This window comes from Empidonax traillii, unplaced genomic scaffold (assembly GCF_003031625.1).
Source record: "Empidonax traillii isolate 1590-97213 ecotype Southwest subspecies unplaced genomic scaffold, ASM303162v1 scaffold149:size904812, whole genome shotgun sequence".
NCBI lineage: Eukaryota > Metazoa > Chordata > Aves > Passeriformes > Tyrannidae > Empidonax > Empidonax traillii.
In genome coordinates, this window is record NW_020955342.1 from 454,694 (window position 1) to 460,452 (window position 5,759).

Below are 5,759 nucleotides of genomic sequence, written 5' to 3' on the forward strand. Positions count from 1 at the left end.
TAAATAAGGAAAAGCAGGAGTTCACTTTTACTGCAGTCATTTGTCACAGAAAGGGCAGGGAAAGTGAACAAGATCTTTGTTTGGTGGCATTTTTAATGCTCTTGAAATACTATAATATTCTGCGTAACCAGTCTCTGTTTAAGAACTACCTCTTGCTGCATCTACAAAGAAATCTGCAGCAGTGAACTAGAAAGCATACATACATTACATGGCATTAGAACTACGAAGAAAAAGAGATCTAGACATGTTTTCCCCAAGCTTTCATGTTCTCTTCTTGTTCTCTTCCAACAAGCCTTTAATGATCAGCTCCCTCACTGTGTCCTCCATGTCCTACATAAAGATCCTTCCAGAAAAATGAAAGGTTTTCAGACCTGATGCCACTCTCAGCTGGGTAATGGGACTCTGCCCACACAGTTTAACAGCAGCCAGGCTGCACCCCAAGGACCTGATGCTGCAGACTCCAGAACACATGCTGTGATCACCGAGTAGCCTCATTTAGCAGAACAGGCAACCCATAACCTTCTCATCTCTCTCCGGAGAGCATCAGGGCATTTCAAGTGACGCCATAATTGTAACGCTCCCTTAGTTACTTCATCATTCATCAGTTTGAAAACCGAGTTAATTAAGTGACAATAGAAGGTTTTGTGCTGCAAAGGAAACAAAGGAAGAACATTTTCATGCCTCAAGGTGATTATTATTTAAGCCTTGATCCTGCCAAAGTTTATGCACTTGCTTAAGTATGCAGCTAGTTCTGCTCGCTGTTATGTAATTCCTTCAGCCTGTGCCACTGACTCCAGCCAGGGTGGTACTGCTTCCCTGGGGTTGAATCTCAGCACTCTGGAACACGAACAATGCCAAGGTCTGGGTGAGTTGGTGCAGAACAATCCTGAGTATCAAATCACGGTTACCTTTTCAGCTAAGCAGTATGAGGAGCTGAAAACACAGTGCTGGGGGGGAGAAGTGAAAGAAGTTGGGGGGAGTTCACAAAGGTTATCTTCAGCTGTATAAAAATTAAGCATCTAGTCTAAACTAATTATGTAGGCTTTTTAATGCTCAATAGAAGGAAGTTAAGCATCTTATCTGAGACGTCAAGGTGGTGGATGTGCCTTGCTCCACCGATAACAAGATAGAGGCCGGACAAGTAGCTTAGATAAGAAATGCAAAACTTTTAGAGGACTAAACTCAGATGAGTTGAATCTCATCCTTAGCATTCCAGTAAAAGGAATCTGAAAATGTGGTGTAAGTTTTGGCACACGGGCAAAATTTGACACTATTGCTCTGCATTCAGCTGTTGTGCCTGCAGCTTGCACCAAAGACTCCAGCCCACTGCCAGTGACAGACACAACATAAGTGAGCAGTGACACTGAGGTCTGACAAATTCTCCCTTCATTTAACTTTTAATTAAAAGAATTTTAATAAATTAATACAACTAAATTTAATAAAACCAAATTTAATAAACACTAATATAGCTCTTTAACAGCAATTACATGTATATAGAACAAAATGCGTCACGGTAAAACCTGTCCACTCAGCCTCTCAGACTCTGTTGCTCTCTTACTGACAGTAAAACAAGGAGAAGATTTCTAGTGCTGACTGTTTTGGGAGCAGCTGTCTCTACAGCCCTAACACCTACTACTGTCTACAGAGGCCTTAGGAATAGAATGAGAAAGGAAGGTTAGAATGAAATCAGGCCCTCTTGGGTTCATGCTCACGATGAGTGACAGTGAAAATAGAGAAAAAAATCAATCTCAACACTGGCAGTATTCATGACCCAGCAGACTGACTCTAAGCTCGGAAGTAACACAGAATTCAGGGTCCTATTAATTTGTCCAATCCCTCCACTTATCGTATTGTAAACCAGGAGTCATTTAGATTATATCAATGGAGTCAAACTCATATAAAATTATTTTAAGAAAATGCAGCCTAAAGTCTGTTTACAAAAATCCTATATGCAATACTTCATTGCCTAGAGCTACTTTTTTTTCTGTATTTTCCCCTTTAAAACTGAAAGAAAGAGGACTATTCAGCAAAACAAAAAGCAGTTATTCAGTGTTTCATATACTGACAACATTCATCCTCAGGAAGTCTTTGTCGATTGTGCCTCACATGTATAGTAATAAAGTAAAAGAAACACAAAACTCTGGTGTCTCCATATCCTATGGATGACATGAGACTATTGTCCAGTTATGTTTAAACAATGCATCACCACTCATGGAGAGTCTCCCCAACAACAGTAGCCAGTTACCAGAGGTCAAGCAATCTCTTTAGCCAATTAAAAATAGCATTTCTAGACACTGCTTCATTCAGATATTGATTCTAGTTTGAAGACTAGTGAATGATAGAAAATAAGGCAAATTAAATCTTATATTATGTTGACATAGCATATGTAAACAACAATTAACTCAGTGCAAATTCTGATATGGGTTTTTGTTTTCAGTTCAAGTAACATGCAATCAGATTTGTGTCTAATCTATCTGAGAGCTTCAGCTAATTTAAAAAGCATTCAGAGAATTAATACACATGTGTGCATATAGATTTAGAGCCTATATAAGTATATGTTTAAGTATATATACACATGAATATAATGTAAGTAACAACCTTAAATTACAGGCATATGAAGGTCCTTAAACTGAAAAAAACCTGAAGAGTTCTAACATAGTATAGATAACTGACATGAAAATCAAAGAAGCAAAAATGATTTCTTGCTTCCATTTAGTATTTTTAGTACTAATTTTATAAATAGTAAATGTGAGCAATAATGGGAGCTCACTAATGTTTAGCTGCCCACTAGAGACACTTACAGTAAAAAATAAATAAATAAATGAACTCAGCTGGCAAATAATGTAAAAAATAACCTGCTGCAGTCAGCAGGACAGAGGGATGATAAAACAGTCAGTACCCCAGGGTCCCTGCTGAGCACGGCTCTGTGCAGCTAACAGACTACACTCAGCCTTGGGCTGCAGTAGCTTCTGTAAGGCACAAAAAAACCCTGGGATCCTGGTAGCACCAACAAGCAACTGAAGCTTCAGCTCTCATGTTTAACAGTTTTACAAAGCCATTTTTCTTCTACATCCTTGATCTGTCTGAGAACAATACCTGGTGCTCTTCTGCTGTCCTCTCTTGAACATAAACCATGCATTCTTCTTCTGCAATTTCTTTTGCACCATTCAACTTTGCAACAGTCATCCCCCAGAGCCACAGATTCTTGTTCCCTTTTCTGCAGAACTCTTATTTAATTTGATATGGCACTTTTCCTGACCTTTGATCTTCCTCTTCTCTGGCAAATTTTGACAATTTTTGCCACCATAACCCTAACGATCAGTTGTATAGGACTTCCTAATCTCCATATATTTGATTTCTTGATATTAAAGAGTATTTTACTGCTATGTTTTGTTAAATTCAAGTTTCAAATTCGGATCTTGAGCATTACTTCAATGTTTCCCCTTGTTCCACCTCCTTGTCAGGATCCAGGATAGATGCTTTTCTGCTAAAACTTTTCCTTCCTGTTTCTTATCAATTATAAAACAAGGGAGTTCTTCTAATTGTTTTGGGGGTTATTTTTCTGTATGAATTGGATAGATGGATAATTCCTAAATGCACAGATAGTTAAACCACTTCAAGAGTACTGGTGATTTGAGTACTCTCTAAAACAGGCTTGGTAACTCCTTGTTCTTATTTGCATTTTTCTTTCCTTCTCCTTATTCCACCTTTGTACCCTCTTCTATCAATCTTCACCTCTGCTCTTAGGAGATAACAGAGTTATCTGTCATAATATATTACATCAGTAACTGTGACACCACTATGTCATATCTCTGCAACACCCATTGAATTGGCAGAGCACGGACCCTGTCTGGTTCAGCTGCATCAGGAAGGTCAGGAATAACCTCGAGCACTCAGTATCACTTGGCTGTTTCCTATCATCTTGTGTTTATACACAGGTACTGCAAATGTGAGGGGGAAAAATAAATCCTTAAAGCGTATTGGGGCATTTAGAGGAACAATGTGAGGTGTTTTAAACAGCTGTGTGGTTTTATTTTCCAGCAAGATCAGTCTGACGAGTAACTTATAAAGTAAATAAATAAATAATGATTCTTGCTGGCAGCGTGTACTATAAACTCTGCAGAATGTCAGAGGTCCTCTTTTTGCCTTCCTGCTGGCTTGCAGAAAGGTGAGGACCTGAGGAATGCTGTTCCCAGATGCCTGCTGGCATTGACAGAGAGGCTGATAGGACCCACATGCTGGTTTGGCTTGACACAGAAGTAGCAAACAGGCAAAAATCAATGTTCTTCTAAGGTAAAAGGAATCAGTTTAGTAAAAAAAAAAAAAGAAAAATCTGAAAATGCAAAGTACGAATTTTTTCCAGAGACCAGAATGAGAAACCTATAATGGTGGCCAGCCCTCACTTCCAGCGCAGCTTTTTGCCTGAATGTTTCTTTGTAAGTGGCCTGAATTCAGTGTGACTGAGTCACAGTGAGTTACATGCAAACTTGTCTCTGTAAGAGTTAAAAAAAAAACCAAAACAAAACAAACAAAAAGGCCACGTGTTTCTACAAAGGTATTAAAAGTATCCTGTTGAGAAACCCGGTGAGTTCCTTGCTGCCCTGGATATCTTGCCTCTGTGGCTGCCAGAGAGGGAAAGAATCCTGATCTGTCCCACAGCCAAACACTAGAGAATTAAAGCCTTTGTCTCAAGAGCCTTTCACCTTCTTAGGCTGCTCTGAAAATCTGGAGACAAATCAGAAATTGCCTTAAAAGAAATTTTGTGGTGGTGTGTTCCCTTTCCTGAAGATGCTACTGTTCACAGCTGCCTCAGAGGGAAAACACTAGAGAACAATACTTCACTAAAAGCTTTCAGTGGCAGTCTAGGGGTGTATGTTCGAAGTGGTCACCAAACCCAGCAATAAAAATTGTTTGGAGAGAATGCCACTCTTCTGAAAAACAGCAGACAGTCTAACGTTAACAATGGGTTATACTGCCATTAAGGCTATAAAGGACACAAAGTTTTGTGCTTCAGGGCATAAACCAGCCTCTCTGGTAGCCTTGGCAGCAGCGGAAACTTAGAAAATAAGATGATTACAACATGATCGTCCATTGTGGGGGTTTGTGTGTCTTTGAGGAATTTGATGCTGGCCACTGCTGGAGACAGGATATCTGGACTAGACATTGGCTGGACTACTAATCTGATTTACTATAACAGACCTTTTATTCCTATTAAGCACGTCTCAGTACAGAGTCAGGTTTCAACTAGTACTGATGGCCATGAAAAGTTAAATCCACAGCCCAGTCTACTTGTAGACATCTGGCACAATTCTTCTCAAAGGGAATAGAGAATGGCCAAATTCTACTTATGCCATGTCATAATTTTTAAACGAGGAGTAAAAAACAAGTTGTATATTTCATAATTTCCCCCCATAAATTGACAAAGTAACGATGATGAATGATTTTGTACCTGGATGGCTAGATTCACATGACAGTTCTGCAAAGGAGACTTAATAGAAACAAGATTTGTGCATCTGAGTATAGGATTAAGCCCCAAAAGCAGAATAGCCTTTTAAACTCTCTACGTTGTTAGCATTCCTCTTGAACAGCATTTCACCTTTTTGCTTGATCCTCAGATGTGGAAAGTATTTGTTTCAGATATGTATGCCTGTAGCACTTGCTTGGGATTTATCTGCAAGCTGATCCCAGACTCAGTCTGCAGTTACACTTTTGCAGGGTCCCTTGTTCCAGCCAACTACTGCTGACCACAACTCTAATTT

The 5,759-nt window shown here is 39.4% G+C and overlaps 1 protein-coding gene across 1 annotated transcript in view; it reads left to right on the forward strand.

Moving 5' to 3' along the window:
- Positions 1-4,047: 4,047 nt before the first annotated feature.
- The window catches only part of UBL3 (ubiquitin like 3), a 62,240-nt gene continuing 60,528 nt past the window's right edge, over positions 4,048-5,759 (forward strand). The window contains exons 1-2 of the mRNA XM_027884570.1: positions 4,048-4,058; positions 5,234-5,237. The gene's annotated coding sequence lies outside the window, so the exon portion shown is untranslated. The remainder of the gene's footprint in view (positions 4,059-5,233; positions 5,238-5,759) is intronic.